This window comes from Leucoraja erinacea, chromosome 4, assembly GCF_028641065.1.
Source record: "Leucoraja erinacea ecotype New England chromosome 4, Leri_hhj_1, whole genome shotgun sequence".
Lineage (NCBI taxonomy): Eukaryota > Metazoa > Chordata > Chondrichthyes > Rajiformes > Rajidae > Leucoraja > Leucoraja erinaceus.
In genome coordinates this window covers 47,500,756-47,516,878 of record NC_073380.1, presented here as the reverse complement: position 1 = coordinate 47,516,878, position 16,123 = coordinate 47,500,756, and the positions used below count along the sequence as shown (strand labels likewise).

Here is a 16,123-nt window from a genome sequence, read left to right as displayed (position 1 = left end):
TAACACTCCCTCCCTCACCTATATCCACCTATCATTTGCCAGGCTTTGCCCACACTCACCTCTCTTTTCATGCTTCCCCTCCCAAAACATCCATTCACTCCACAAATGCTGCCTGACCTACTGAGTTCCTCCAGCAATTTGTTTTTGCTCAAGATTCCAGTACCTGCACTTTCCTGTGTTTCCAGATTATGGAACAAAATGGGGAATTTCAATTTTTTTCACATCATGCTCCATTTTCAAGTCTATACCCACTCACCTAATTTCACCCCTTCCTAATATTTTTACTGATGCTGTTCCTGCCCACTCTTATTCAATCCATTAATCTTGCTAGTATCCTTCCCCCACCCCACACCTCCAAAGACCTTTGTTAAATTTCCAACAGTTTCTTCGTATGTGACTGAAACATGATGTTCCAGCTTATTTTCACTTCCCTGTAATTTTGTTAATCTTATTTCCTTTAAATGATCTGGACAAGATGGAGTATTTATCATTTTTTCTCTTGATGTTGACTGAAAGCGAGATTAAATGCAAAATCAGACCTTATCTTAAAAGATCTTTATGCCACAAGTTACTTGAGTGGAAGGTTTATTGAATGCTCCTCTTTGATACTGTAAATTATTTTTTTTGTGAGTTATGATTGAACTGGTTTGGGTGTAATTACAATCTGCAAAGAGGAAAGTTTGAAAATTATCAGACATAACTACAGTGAATTGAAATACATCTGACCTGCCAGGTATTACCGACGTTTACTGTTTTTATTTCATATTTCCAACATTAGCAGCTTTTTGATTTTCAAGCACACTAATAAACTGTAATGGAGAAACACCCAAACAAGTGCACCTGAAACTCTCAACACTCTGGACAGTTATTTTCTTAGTAAGCAAATCATCCTGACTAGTATATTTATTATTGAGCTAGGCCTGCATGACAGTGAATGATGCAGGTTAACTGGAACCCAAATGTTTTATCAGAATATATACCTCAAATATGAATCAAACCTGTAATCAGGTTCACAAAAATGCTGGAGAAACTCAGCGGGTGCAGCAGCATCTATGGAGCAACGTTTCGGTCCGAAACCTGTCGGGCTTTGTTCACCCATTCCTTTTCTCCAGAGATGTTGCCTGTCCCGCTGAGTTACTCCAGCATTTTGTGTTTATCTTTTTGGATTGGCAAGTCAGGTTCTATTTTCGGTGTTATTTTTCATCTTTCTCGAATGTGTTAACCTCCTGGCTGTTGAATAATCTTTTCATCTATTCCCACTCATCCGTTTTAAGTGGCATTTCCCTGTTACATTACAATCCTTTGCTGCCACGCATGACTTAATTTGAACATTTAATACATTAATTGTGGCTTAGTATTTAGAAGAGTGCCTCTGTGTTGTAAAGCAGGGTGACACAATGAAACAGCTTAAAGCTCCAGCAACTCGGGTTCAATTCAATTCATCTACTATAGGTGTGGAGTTTGCTCATTTCCTTGTGACTTCCAGAAACATGTAAAATTTGTAAAGGATTGGATAGGCTGGATGCAGGAAAAATGTTCCCGATGTTGGGGGAGTCCAGAACAAGGGGGTCACAGTTTAAGAATAAGGGTAGGCCGTTTAGGACTGAGATGAGGAAAAACTTCTTCACCCAGAGAGTGTGAATCTGTGGAATTCTCTGCCACAGAAGACAGTCGAGGCCAATTCACTGGATTTCAAGAGAGAATTAGATTTAGCTCTTAGGGCTAAAGAATCAAGGGATATGGAACCCAAGAGAGAATTAGATTTAGCTCTTAGGGCTAAAGTAATCAAGGGATATGGGGAAAAAGCAGGAATGGGTTACTGATTTTAGATGATCAGCCATGATCATATTGAATGGGTTACTGATTTTAGATAATCAGCCATGATCATATTGAATGAAGGGCCGAATGACCTATTCCTGCACCTATTTTTCTATATTTCTAAGACTGCGTGGGTTCTTTTCAGGAGCTCCAGTTTCCTTCCATATTCAAAGATATGGGTTAATTGGCCACTGTAAATTCTTATAGTGTGTATGTGAATGGTAAAATTGTTGGGGGAGGAATTGATGGGAAGGCATTAAGGGTGCTTGGTGGTAGGCGGGTTCTCGTTGAATCTGTGCCATACGACTCTTTGCCTCAATAACTGTTTGCTTGCAAAATGATATGTTCCCACTATGAATCAGTTAGAAGTACAGTGCATGCAGAAAGTATTCAGACTCCTTCATTTTTTCCACATTTTTGTTACGTTGCAGCCTTATTTTAAAATGGTAAAAAAAAAAAAAATGTATCATCAATCTACACACTACCCCAGAATAAAGAAGCAAAAACAGGTGTTTAGAGATTTTTGCAAAGTAATTAAAAAGAAATAACTGAAATATCACATTTACATTAGTATTCAGATCCTTTTCTATGACACTCAAAATTGAGCTTAGGCTCATCCTGTTTCCATTGATTATCCTTGAGATGTTTCTACAACATGATTGAAGTCCACCAGTGATAAATTAAATTAATTGGACATGATTGGGAAAGGCACACACCTGTCTATATAAGGTCCCACAGTTGACAGTGCATGTCAGAGCAAAAACCAAGCCATGAAGCCGAAGGAATTTTCCATAGACATCCGAGACAGGATTGTGTCAAGACACAGATCTGGGGAAGGGTATAAAACAATTTCTGCAGCATTGCCGGTCCCGAAGATCACAGTGGCCTCCGTCATTCTTAAATGGAAGAACTTTGGAACCACCAGGACTCTTCATAGAGCTGGCGGCCCGGCCAAACTGAGCAATCGGGGGAAAAGGGCTTTGGCCAGGGAGGTGACCAAGAACCCGATGGTCACTCCGACAAAGCTCCAGAGTTCCTCTGTGGAGATGGGAGAACCTTCGAAAAGGACAATTATATCTGCAGCACTCCACCAATTAGGCCTTTTTGGTAGAGTGGCCAGACAGAAGCCACTCCTCAGTAAAAGGCATATGACAGCCCGCTTGGAGTTTGCCAAAAGGTATGAGAAACAAGATTCTCTGGTCTGGTGAAACAAAGATTGAACTCTTTGGCCTGAATGCCAAGTGTCATGTCTGGAGGAAACCAGGCACTGTTCATCACCTGGCAATACCATACCTACGGTGAAGTATGGTGGTGGCAGCATCATGCTGTGGGGATGTTTTTCAGCGGCAGGCTGGGTGACAAGTCTGGATCAAGGGAAAGATGAACGGAGCAAGGTACAGAGAGATCCTTGATGAAAACCTGCTCCAGAGCGTTCTGGACCTCAGACTGGGATAGATGTTCACCTTCCAACACGACAACAACCCTAAGCACACAGCTAAGACAACGCAGGAGTGGCTTGGTGACAAGTCTGTGAATGTCCTTGAGTGGCCCAGCCAGAGCCCGGACTTGAACCCGATTGAACATCCCTGGAGGGACCTGAAAATAGCTGTGCATCAATGCGCCCCATCCAATTTGACAGAGCTTGAGAGGATCTGCAGAGAAGAATGAGAGATATTATCCAAATACAGGTGTGCCAATCTTGTAACATCATACCCAAGAAGACGAGGCTGTTATTGATTCCAAAGGTGCCTTAACAAAGCACTGAGTAAATGGTCTGAATATTTATGTCAATGTGATATTTCAGTTATTTAATTTTAATTACTTTGCAAAAATTTCTAAACACCTGTTTTCGCTTCTTCATATTGGGGTATTGAATGTAGGTTGATCATTAAAAAAATGAATTTTATCCATTAAAATAAGGCTGTAATGTAACAAAATGTGGAAAAGGTGAAGGGGTCTGAATACTTTCTGAATGCACTGTATCTAGCAGTGAATTGCCATAATCTAAAGAGAGAATGAAAAGTCTTCGAATAGCTCATTTTAAATATATATAATACTTATTTAAAAAAAATACTTTTGAAGGCCAGTAAATTATCAATAAACAGTTTGCCAATTAACATCTGATTAACACATTTTGCAGTGAAGTTTTTGAATAAATGATACCACAATTTGACTTATTTTAAAATCATATATCTGATAATTACAAACTTCAAAAAATAAATCCTGCTTTGTCCCATGACAATACTTTGTTTAGTTCATGTTATATTGAATAGGAAAGAACTGCAGATGCTGGTTTAATTCGAAGGTAGACACAAAATATGCTTGTTTAAATCGAAGATTTCTTCTCTCCAGAGATGTTGCCTGTCCCGCTGAGTTACTCCAGCATTTTGGAGTGTCTACCTTCATGTTATATTAAGACTGATATGACTAAGATTTCCTGTAATCTCTGTATCTTCAATTATATTGTTTTTGAAATTATGCACAAATAATAAACTAGAAATGACTTAATGGCTTGAGGGCATGCGATTGAGTTTAATTGAAGTAATAGTTCATAATTGTATCCCCCGCATTTAGAAATGTTCTTTGCAAGGCAGAGATGTAAATTTTACCGGTTATTTTTTACATTTCAATATCCGATGCTCATTCAATATTTCATGTGACTTCCCCGATAATTTATTATATAATTGCATGATATGTTTTCATTTTTTCACCTAAAAGATTGACAGGAGCTTAATATTTAGTGTCTGTTGTTTTAACTTATCTAGTAATGCATGACTAGCTCAAATTAAGTATATTTGAGATTGAACCGGCTATGTTAGAATGAGCATCGAGAAGAAGGTTTTTAGTCTCAAAGGTCTCATGACTTGCTGATGTATTAAATGCTAAAGCACCATCAGCTGCATAAGAGATATAACAGGGCACAAAATTAGCGGTTGCCAATGGCAACCCACAGTCCCGCCGGGCAACCTAAAAGTCATGCCATTGCTTGGCAAGCACCCGGGACACCTATCGTTTAATTCTGAGCGGGCCCCCTCTCTATCTTTCTCTCTCTCTCTCTGTCACTCTCCGTCTCCGCTCGCTATCCGTGTCCATGTCTCGGGTCTCTGCCCGTTGTCCGTGTCTCGGGTCTCCACCCGCTCCTCGTCCACCAGCACAGCCGGCCGCCTTACACATGCGCACAACCACGGCTAGCACCAAAGATCCTATAGTGAGGATCTTTGGCCAGCACATCATCGGCAATGGTTGTGCGCATGTGCAGCCCTCCCTCCCTTTGCATAGTGGGAAATCTGGCTGCCATTGCTGTCCACTCGCTGCGACCGCTGAAAACCAACGCAGAATCACTCGCTGGAGCTGGAGTAACTCCCTGGAGTAACTCTTGCTTCTTGGTTTCCTGGTCCTCCAAATATATTTGAAATGGAATGTAAATAGAATTTAAACACTACCAAACTCTGAATAAGAAAGTAAGTAACTAAGTAAGTTTATTGGCCAAGTATTCACATACAAGGAATTTGGCTTGGTGCTCCACCCACAAATAACAACATGACATACAGTGACAGTTATGAATGACTCAAAAGACACTAAACATTAATAATAATAAAACATTAATGATAAAACATCATTGATCAAGCATGTGAACCGACAAAATACCAGATCAAAAGGAGGCTACAGATTTTTTGCTGTTGACTAGAGCAACTACTCGTGGATAAAAACGGTTTATAAAAAAAGCTGATAAAAAATAACAGCCTATTACATTTTATCTGTTTATTTATTGTGCATATATATGGTCTATGGTATATAGACAGTGAACTTTTATCTCCCGTTCTGTATTATGTTTAAATATTCTGTTGTACTGCAGCAAGCAAGAATTTCATTGTCCTATCTGGGACACATGACAATAAAACTCTCTTGACTCTTGACTTGGACTTAAACAAAAAAGGGTTCTTGGGGGAAAAATGAGCTAACTTAAATTTAGTTGCGTCTGGTTGGGTAACTATGCTAGGGTGAAGACTATTCCATGCTTTAATTGTGCGGCGGAACTCCATGGAGCAGCCAGCAACTCTGGATAGAAGAAATTGGGTGACGTTTCGGGTAGAGACCCTTCTTTAGATTTCCTCTGGTTTTAGGTTTTAGTTTATTTTAAACATACAGGCAGCAACCTTCCACGCCGACCACCGATGTACACTAGTCCCACACATAGTCAAGAGTGTTTTAACTCTCATGTCCCAATGAAAACCTTATAGCAGCACAACAGAATATGTAAACTGTACTCTATAAACAATGGGCGACAAAGCATCACTTATAGATATAAGACACACAAGAAAATTTCCCTCCTGGATAGTAAAGTTCTATTTTTTTTGTGTAGGAACCAAATTATTGAAACATAAGATAGATTTTTTCAGTGAATTTGCAAAAGGAAAATAATTTTGGGTATCTGAAAAAGTCCTGCACAGCTGGGAATGTGGAACTTACAAGCCACCACACCCAGGATCAAAGATCTGTGTTCGGATCAATGGGTCCTTGGCAGCACTGTGGCCAATGTACTGTCCCATAGTTTGCACATTCTACCTGCACAAAGCATGTAGGAAAATGGATTTTCCTCCTACAGTCCCAAAGTTATACACACATAATTTTTTGTGGCTTTGTCGCTGGTGAACTTACTGCCTCACACACCAGGGATCTGTGTTCGATCCTGTCCTTGGGCACTGTGTGTTGAATTTGCACATTCTACCTGCACGCATGTAGGTTTCCTCCTACATCCCAAAGATACATTGGCTTTGTCGGTTAACTTGTCTATGTAAAATTGCCCCTAATGTATAGTGAGTGGGTGAGGAAAGTGGGATAACAGAACTTGTGTGAATGGGGAGACAAAAATGTTGGAGAAACTCAGCAGGTGAGGCAGCATCTATGGAGCGAAGGAAATAGGCGATGTTTTGGGTCGAGACCCTTCTTCAGACTGATGTGAGGGTGCAGGGGGTGGGAAGGAGAAAGGAAGATGCGGAGACAGAGCTGGGAAGCGGAGGCAAAAGCAGGGACTACCTGAAATTGGAGGTCAATTTTCATACCGCTGGGGTGTAAACTGCCCAAGCAAAATATGAGATGCTGCTCCTCCAATATACGGTGGGCCTCACTCTGGCCATGGAGGAGGCCCAGGACAGAAAAGTCGGATTCGGAATGGGAGGGGCAGTTGAAGTGCTGAGCCACCGGGAGATCAGGTTGGTTATTACGAACCGAGCGGAGATATTGGGCAAAGCGATCGCCAAGCCTACGCTTGGTCTCGCCGATGTAGAGCAGCTGACACCTAGAGCAGCGGATGCAATAGATGAGGTTGGAGGAGGTGCACGTGAACCTCTGCCGCACCTGGAAAGACGGCTTGGATCCTTGAATGGAGTCAAGGGGGGAGGTAAAGAGACAAGTGTAGCATTTCCTGCGGTTGCAAGGTAAAGTGCCAGGGGAGGGGGTGGTTTGGGTAGGAAGGGACAAAATGACCATGGAGTTAAGGAAGGAGCGGTCTCTGCGGAAAGCCGACAGAGGAGGAGATAGGAAAATGTGGCCAGTGGTGGGATCCCGTTTCTAGACAAAGCTGGAGAAAATCAGCGGGTGAGGCAGTATCTATGGAGCGAAGGAATAGCAATGTTTCGGGTTGAGACCCTTCTTCAGACAGATGTCGGTGGGGGGGGGGCGTGAAAAAGAAAGGAAGAGGCGGAGACAGTAGGCTGTAGGAGAGCTGGGAATGGGAGGGGAAGGAGGGAGAAAGCAAGGACTACCTGAAATTGGAGAAGCCAATGTTCATACCGCTGGGGTGTAAACTACCCAAACAAAATATGAGGTGCTGTTCCTCCAATTTGCGGTGGGCCCCATTCTGGCCATGGAGGAGGCCCAGGACAGAAAGGTCGGATTCGGAATGGGAGGGGGAGTTGAAGTGCTGAGCCACCGGGAGATCAGGTTGGTTATTGCGAACTGAGTGTAGGTGTTGTGCGAAGCGATCGCTAAGCCTGCACTTGGTCTCACTGAGGTTGATCATACGCTGAATAATCCAACCACATTTTTGTTTGGAAGTGGAAAGAAATAATAGAAATTGCATTCATTGTAACGTTTAAAAGGAGATGAGATACTGTATTGTAATTTTGCTGCATGTCATTGTGGTATATATCATGTCTTGATTGGTGAATATGTTTAGTTTGTGACTTAATTTGATATAGAAATAATACGTGAATGCTTCATTGACCATAATTCCGACTGGTAACTACGTACTTCGTCCGAGCACATTATCGCATGTGTCATACAAGCAGTCTTAAATGACCACCTAAACTGTCATTTGACAACCTAAAAAGCTGCCTAGGTTGCCCAGCTAGCAACAGGGAAAAAAAGTTAAGCGAGAGCCCTGTATAACCACGTGTTATTTTTTACTATTGTCTCTCTTTGACTATTTTCATTATTGTCCCTCCTCTTTAGGGAAAAAGTGCGCAGTCTTTATTGCTTAAAGGACCAATTGCATGTTGGAACAGAAAGCCTATGCTGAAATCATTGCTGGCACTCTCATGAGCAAAGTGTATTGTCCTTTAAATCGAAGGTCTGCCATATACTTGTCCTGCCATTTACTTCTAAAATCTACACAACCTGCAGCAGGCTCCTCAAAGCATGCTGCTTTCACAAAATCCTCCAGATCCAATGGAAGGGTAAATAAACGAGTATTGTCATTTTCTCCCAGTCCCACGTCTCTGGCATCGGTTCTCTAACTACTCTAAAGACGTTCTGTGGTTTAGAATGAAAGTTATAATTCACATTTCGTACAGTAATGTTCTACCAAAGCAACATGGCGTTTAACATAAATTCGAACAAAGTTCTTGCAGCTCATGCTTTAGACTTTACTTTCGACTTTAGAGATACAGCGTGGAAACAAGCTCTTCCCAGGGGTGGGAGATTGCAACCTTCACATGGTCTGCCCTGTTTCAACCAATGCAATCAACCTTACATGCACAATCAAATAAGATCAAATAGAATTAATTAAGCTCCTGGGGCTAACCCCTCTTAGTCTAGTTCAGTAAAACACTGAGTCAAGCACTGGACCACTGAACTTTATTTTATGAAACAATAACGAACTCCCTACCTAACCACCACAGGTTTGATCCTTGTCTCTGCTTGTCCAAGCACTTCTGCCTCGTGCAAGCAGACACCTACAAAAGGTTAAGCAGTCCCAAGCGCCCCTCCAGAAGATCCTATTGGGGATCACTTTTTATAGGTCATCCGACCCTGCGGGGCAGAACTACATGGGGGTGATAGCCCCAACAAACCAATCACAGAGTTTTTAAGAAGGAACTGCAGATGCCGGAAAATCGAAGGTACACAAAAAAGCTGGAGAAACTCAGCGGGTGCAGCAGCATTTATGGAGCGAAGGAAATAGGCAATGTTTCGGGCCGAAACCCTTCGTTTCTTCTGAAGAAGGGTTTCGGCCCAAAACGTTGCCTATTTCCTTCGCTCCATAGATGCTGCTGTACCCGCTGAGTTTCTCCAGCTTTTTTGTAAACCAATCACAGATATCGATTACATCAAAGTGTTATTGACAGTTCCCCAACCCAATTACAAAGCATCCCATTACAATGTTTCTACAGAAGTTTCTGGAACGAAATCAGTTAATCAAGTAATGCAACATTCTTTCAGGGAGTATAAACAATTCAAACAAGGCTTCACACTTCAGCCAATCATCAACAGTAACAAACACCTTGCAACATTATTAACAGTATTTACAATCTTTCTGCAGCGAGCCAATCCTGATAATGCATTTGCAACACCTTTGAGCTCTTCTGCAAAGTCCTCATACATTTTAACAATGGAGAGGACATCTGGATCTTTCCCCATCCTGCATATCAATCTAGGGTTCAGACTAGCTGGCGCCAACTCATAGCCTATAGCTTTTCACAGACCGAGCCCAAGCAGGCCCTGCAAATGCAATGATCCTCCATTTTATAATAACTCTAATTTAGTCAAAAGTAACAGAACAAGTAGAACGACTTACAGAAGTCAATTAACCTACTTCCTGTATGCCTCTGTGGGAGGAAACTGGAGCACCTAGAGATAATGTACGCGGTCACAGGGAGAACATTCAAACTCCGTACAGACTGTATCCTTAGTCAGGATTGAACCTTGTTCTCTGACACTGTGAGGCACCAACTCTACCACTGTGCAACAGTTGTTGTTTCTAGATGTGAAAGGCCGAACAATCTTGTCTTCAGCTGATGGTGTTGACTCCAGGGGCAAATGGGTCTCAGGTGTACCATTCAGATCCTGCCTTGGAGCACCTTAACTCTCTTCGGCAGCAGACTGATGTTGAATAATGAGAGGCATCTGAAAAGATTACAGATTTAAAAACATAATAAAATGCTAAAATAAAAATATTAAAATGAAATAATCCCAGCACTTACTGGCAACTGCCATTTTCCACAAAGTTTGTAATTTTTGCTGCATACTTGTCCACTTTCAGAATTTACGCATTGATCCATTTCACTGATGCCTCCCAGGAGCATAAGATCAACTAACACAAAGCTTTAAATTATTTTAGGTTTCCTAATTCAACCCAAAGTATCTCCTCTGCCTAATTACTACTTGTTATATTGTTTTAGCTGAAAGCTTGATTTAAGAGGTAGATTTTTAATGAGTATCGTCAAAGATGTGAGAGAGGTGAAGAAGCTTAGAGAGGGATTTCTAGAACATTAAGGCAATTAGCAGTCCTTTCAAAGCTGCTTGCGTCAGAGATCGTGTTTCCTTCTATTATATACTCTTAAATGTTGTCAAAAGGCAACCAATTTTGCAAAAAGTGGCAAAGTCAACACCTGAGTTGCCTTCAAATAAATATTAAATATGGAAGTAAAAGATTTTAATTTACCATTGACATTTATACTAGCAATGTTGTAAAATCATGTTCTCCCCTGTGGACACCATGAATGGTTAATGTTAAGCAATTTAAGGAGGCCAACGTTTGTACAAAAGTTTAGAATTTCTTTCTTAAAAATACAAAAAGGTGGGATAAAAATAAGGAGGTGCAATTACTTCTTCTCATCATTAACTGTAATTTTTTGTCTTCACTCTCTCAAAATTAATTTCAACACCAATTGAAAAATGCTATCGACGATTTCTCTTTTGTTTAAAATTTAATTATTTATCAATCACTGAAAATCTAAGTTTTGTTACCCCAGAAGTCTATAACTGGTCATTTTCTAGGATGATCAAAAGCCAAGCCAGTTCATAAAAAACAATAACAACAAATGATTCTCAATTAATTACATATTACACTTTTTATTTTCAGGGTGATTTCTGAGAAGTATTTGACTTATGCACATTGCTGTGTTGACATCTCAGCTTTCTTGTCTTCAGTATGCCTCTTTTTCATAAATAGTCCAGTAGTTTAACTGCTTTGTGGTATTAATGCTGCATTTAAATGGTTCAGAGTATGTCTACCATATTTTGATTAAATATGTCAATTTCTCTAAATTATTTTCCTTTAAATGAACCTTTTTGATTAAGAACTCAACTAGTTATTAATTATTCTACATGCCAATATTTTCAGGACGCATGTAGAATGTTTCCTCAATGGATCCAGGTCTGTATGTTGTCAATCTCCTACAATTGTAGTCAAACATTAACATGCATATTTGAATTTCCAGTTCATTCTGGTTCATTTATTTTTTTTGTCATCCCAGGTGAGCTGATTTATTTGGAATTGCAGTGATTCTTCTGTGGTATAAATTCATGTACAATCTACCTCTTTAATTTGCAAGGTGCTGTCAACACTTTGTATTCCAATTTATAAACAGAATTCAAGAGGCCACTGTATAAATATTGCAAGACTTCAGTAGCATTTATTGCACATGTATTTAAAATGTCAAACTCTTTCCACCTTTAACATTGGCATTCATTTAGGACATTTCTGTCATCTTAAATGTCAGAAATGAAGGTTGTTAATTTGGACAGCTGAGAGTGAATTTTGTTGAGGACAGTCAACTAGGGTTAAATAACCATGTTTATAGACATTTAGAAGTATAATTTGATTATCTCTGAAGATGAGGGATATTTCAGGAAACATTTTCCAATAATATTAAATTATTTTTTGAGGCCATGAAAAGCAAAATTGCATTCATTATTTTCTCTTGTTTAATGTTAAGAGAAGTGTTAAGATGAGCAGGGAAAAAGAATGGAATTGGTACTGTGAAATATATCAAGAGATGCACCTAACTCTAACCAGCTTTAAGATACTAGTTCTGTAACAATTCATAATGCTGATTATGTTTTTAGTATTTGTTCATAAGTAAATGAGCATGCTCGACATGTTGATGAGGGCCCATTGTGTGTTGCACTGCTCCGAGCATTAAGCAGAGAGTGAATTTGTAAGTAAAGCAGATAAGACAATGTGTAGTCTGTTATTTGTTAAACTGTCCATGGAAATTGAACACAGAAAGAAATGGGGTGTGTAACGATATGACCATTTGTGCATAGACTTAGCAGATTATTTCATCAGAAATACCTGTCTAGTCAGCAGTAATACTGGTTGCAGGCCAGCTAAAACCCCTGTCCCACTGTACGAGGTAATTCACGAGTTCTCCCGCGTTTTCCCCGATTCGAACTTGGAGAATGTCCGTAGCGGGTCCGTAGGAGTTCGTGGATGTCTCGTAGTGGCTCGTAATGCTAATGGTAGGTATAAAAAGTTTTTTTAAATTTCATCACGAGTATTTTTTTACTCGTGGACATTTTTTGCAGGGATGAAAAAACGTCACGAGTTACCAGATGTCCCGAGTACCTACCGTTAGCATTACGAGCCGCTACAAGACATCCACAAACTCCTACGGACCCGCTACGGACATTCTCCAAGTTCAAATCAGGGGAACACTCAGGAGAACTCGTGAATTACCTCATACAGTGGGACAGGGGCTTAAGTAGCTTAGTATGAATACATTTTTAATTACATTTGTGTGCTTTTAAAAGGCCATGTTGTTTTGCAACAATTTATTACTTCATATTTTACTGATTTCAGAAGAACAAGTAACCTTTCAATCCACCTACCTTTTCAGGTTTGATCCTGGAATCCTCCAAGCCCATTGGTCAAGCTTTGCCTTTGTGTGGCCTACTAGTGTCCAAAATCTGATTTGGCCCATGCTACCCATGTGTTCCCAATGCAAAAATACTGTGACACCGCTTACATTAACAATTGCTCTCAAAATCTATAATTTTTCAACAACAATTTAATAACAAAACATTGTTTTATTAACTCTTTTTGTCACTTTTTTTTCCTGTAGATCATAGTAAATTAGAAATTCAATGCCGGTCTTGTTGTTTATGTTTTTTTCTCAAATCAAACATAAAAATAGTATTATTTTCACAAGATTGAGCTATCAGCAAAATTTGGTGGACTCTGATTTTGTCTAATCTTATATCCTTTGCTGTAACCTTTGCTCCCAGCTACTACTTGTTCTTACTTGACAAGAATTGCAATGATTTAAGGCTGGCTTCTGTGATGGCTTGAGAAGAAGTGAGGCTGCTGACAGAACATGGTTAGGAATGTTTCACTCTTTACTTGGATTTGTGCTTTATCTTCAAAGAAAATGGGGGTATTTTTGAAGCCTTCTCCTCCCATTATCTGTTTTAATGTTCATCACCATTTTTAATTAGAAGTGAAAGGACGGCGGATACACTGATCTTGGGATCATTTAACTCTGTCGATTGTGCGCTGTTTTTATTATTTGCAAGCATGCACTCCATTTCTGTAGATTGATCTGGTGAGCACCTCACTTTAAAGATTACCTCTCGCTGTTCCTACACTGCTCTCCTCTACTCATTTCAAAAAGGATTGGATTGCAAAGCTGGAGTATGAGATATGCAATAATATTGTTACCAATTATGGTGATGTTGTGCATATCTGCTACCTCATGTTATTTGGAGGATAGATATCCAGACAGCACTAATTAAATGCATTTACATCGTTCTTTAGTGCTTTCAAGATGAATTTCCATTTATTACAACTGCAGCACCTTTATTTTGTAATACAATTATAATAAAGAATTGTTTCAGTGGTACTTTTCCCAAGTACATTATAATAAAGAATACATTAATCCTTTTGATTTCCCTGAAAACAGTCATGCAGTGGCTACGTGGTAATTTTTGTATGCTATAAAATACAAACATGCAGTCTTTGCTTATTGTATTCTGAGAAATTCTGGCAAGCATCTTAATTTGATACATTTTGATAAATGGAGATTACCTTTACTTGTTAAATTAAACTGAAGTTGGGAAAAGTTGGAATACATTTTTTTTTGTGAAATCTATTATATAAAAGGTCCAATTTTACGTTGAAATTTACAGCACAAAGAGAGATTACGTTTATGCTTCACACTAGAACTCACCCACTTAGCAATATTGTCTTCAATAATAATAGAAATATGTATGATCTAATCAAATGGATCATGGCTTGTAGAGATTACATCAGCGAAATGGTGATTATGAGTTACTGTCTTGAGGTTTCGTGTCCAAGGTAATGTGGCGATGACTGAACAGATTTTTCAATTTAAGTGACCTATGAGGAGCACTATATCCAGGGAGGGTCATTCAATCAAGTGCAGTAGTTACCTATTTGGAGATATAAATCTATTTGACGGTTTTAAATCTAACAAAGAATATTTTCATTCATTCACTTCAGAAAACAAGACCTCTATCCTTCCATCTATTAACCATCTTTCCTGACAATCTTTAGTAATATGTTATGCACAATTATTGCCAATGTGGTAAATGAAATGTTAAATTGTATTTAATATCATTTGTTTTGCATAACAAGAAATCGGAGAAGGAAATTGAGGCAATATATAATTTGGTGGCTTAATTAGTATAATGATATTTTGTTAAATAGTACATCTTCAACGAATACTATAGATTTTTATCATTTGTAATAAGTTCAGAAGCAATTTTATATGATACTGCTCTGAGAACAGAACTTACCAAGGTTGATTTATGATTCATGGAATAAGCCTGCGATACTTTTTGCCAAAATATATCTAGTTCATAAATGTGTAGTTATATAATGCAGGACATTTTATTACACTCTTAGAATCATAGTCATACAGCACAGAAACAGGATCTTAGACCAACTGTGACGCCGCAGCCCCCCCCCCCCCCCCCCCCCCCCCCCCCCCCCCCCCCCCCGCAACCGCGCATTGAGGGGACAGGACCCAACGGGTCCCCCTTGGTCTAGTACCCTCTAAACTTTCCTATCAATGTATCTGTCCAATTAACTTTTAAATGTCGTTATAGTACATGACTGAGCTACTTCCTCTAGCACCACATTCCATGTAGCCCACCACCCTCTGTGTGAAAAGGTTGCCCCTCAGGTTTCTATTAACTATTTTTCCTCCCACATTAACTCTGTGCCCTCAAGCTCTTGATTCCCTGAGACAAAGACTCTGTGCTTTCCCCCTATCCCCCTCATTATTTTATACATTTCCATTAGTGCACCCCTCAGCCTCCTGGAATAAAGACCTCGAAGGAATAAAGTCATAGCCTGCCAAACCTCACCGTATAATGCCGACCCTCAAGTCCTGGCAACATCCTCGTATATCATCTCTGCACTCTTCCCAGCTTAATGGCATCTTTCCTATAACTAGATGACCAAAACTAAACACAATTCTCCAAGTGCAGCCTCACCAAAATCTTATAAAACTGTAAAGTAACTTCCCAAGACTTTATCCAGTCCCTGACTGATGAAGCCTTGGCCCACTCTGCCCAGCTGATCAACATCCCACTGTAATTATTGATACCCATCCTTACTGTCTACCCAACTGCCTACTTTAGTACCATCTGTAAACTTACTAATCATGCCTTATGTAATCTCATCACATCACATCAGGCCTCGGTCTGAAAAGCAATCTTCCGCAGCACCCTCTGCTTCCAACCATGCAGCCAATTCTGCAACCAGTTTGTTCGCTTTCCCTTGTTCCCATGTGAAATAACTAATCACGTTAAACCTTATGAAAGGACTTGCTATTAGTCATATAGACTACATCGGCTCTGTTCTCGTCAACTTCTTTGGTTGCTTCTGCAAATATCCTAACCAAATACAGTGCCCTACACAATGTTTGGGACAAAAACCCATCATTTATTTATTTGCCTCTGTACGCCACAGTTTGCAATACAATCCAATAATACTTTGTTATCCAAGTATGTTTTGCACAATACGAGGACAATCATTTGCCAAGTCAGTCATACAAATAAAAAACAACAGAACACACAAAATACATTTTAACATAAACATCCACCACAGTGACTCCAC

At 39.7% G+C, this 16,123-nt stretch overlaps 1 protein-coding gene across 6 annotated transcripts in view; it reads left to right on the top strand.

Moving 5' to 3' along the window:
* The window catches only part of trappc9 (trafficking protein particle complex subunit 9), a 504,918-nt gene that overhangs the window by 379,650 nt on the left and 109,145 nt on the right, over positions 1-16,123 (top strand). The gene's annotated exons all lie outside the window — the stretch shown is intronic.